The sequence below is a fragment of the Dendroctonus ponderosae genome, unplaced genomic scaffold (genome assembly GCF_020466585.1).
Source record: "Dendroctonus ponderosae isolate FM_Combo_2020 unplaced genomic scaffold, Dpon_F_20191213v2 Dpon_F_20191213_1, whole genome shotgun sequence".
Lineage (NCBI taxonomy): Eukaryota > Metazoa > Arthropoda > Insecta > Coleoptera > Curculionidae > Dendroctonus > Dendroctonus ponderosae.
In genome coordinates, this window is record NW_026017110.1 from 42,339,417 (window position 1) to 42,340,257 (window position 841).

Here is an 841-nt window from a genome sequence, read left to right on the forward strand (position 1 = left end):
GCAGAGTTATATGGCCTTGTTGTTAAGCGTTTTATGGAATGATCTGATTTTCAAATTTGGCTGGGAATTCTAAACACATTTTATTGGAGTCACTGTTGTCTAGCATTTAAAGATATTGAATAAATTAGGATAACAATAAATAGATATACAAACCGAGCTAAAACAACGCAAAATTTAAAAAATTCTATGAAAACTAGAGTTAATCTAATGGAACCCAATGCACGAAATTCGTAAAATCAAGCTTTCACTCTCACTTCTCACAAACACATTGAAGGCGAGTTACTTAATCCGGAGGTCTTCCTTAATTTTAAAGAACCTCAATTTTTGATACTCAAAATCGATTTCCAACCTCAACTCCAATTTTGAAGGTCAACCTTTTATCCTGTTACAATGGATTTCATTGAGATTAAAGCTTCATTGTCGCTCTATCTACCGATGTCATCTACAGCTCAGTCGAATTATTTATTGAATTTTAAGAAATGTTTGTTTACGTAAGAACATGGACAAGTGGAAAACTCTCGAACATTTTTTCTAAAATCGGAAACTTATAGTTTCTCATTATGGTATTTAAAAATGATTCACCACATTTATTAAATATGTTTCGGTCTAACTCGAACCCATTCATCTTTATTTTCTGATTTTTGAGATGCATTTCATTTGATCGGATCAAATGGATATTTTTTTCTTCCACTTTAATCGATTCCACATTAATCTTAAGAATCGATTTGGCATGGAGTTGATTCATATTTGTCTCAATACTAATTGGTGTCAGATTCAAGACCTTGTAATGTCATTTGACAATTTGATTCAATTTTGAAAATTTTCCTTCCATAAGGGCATG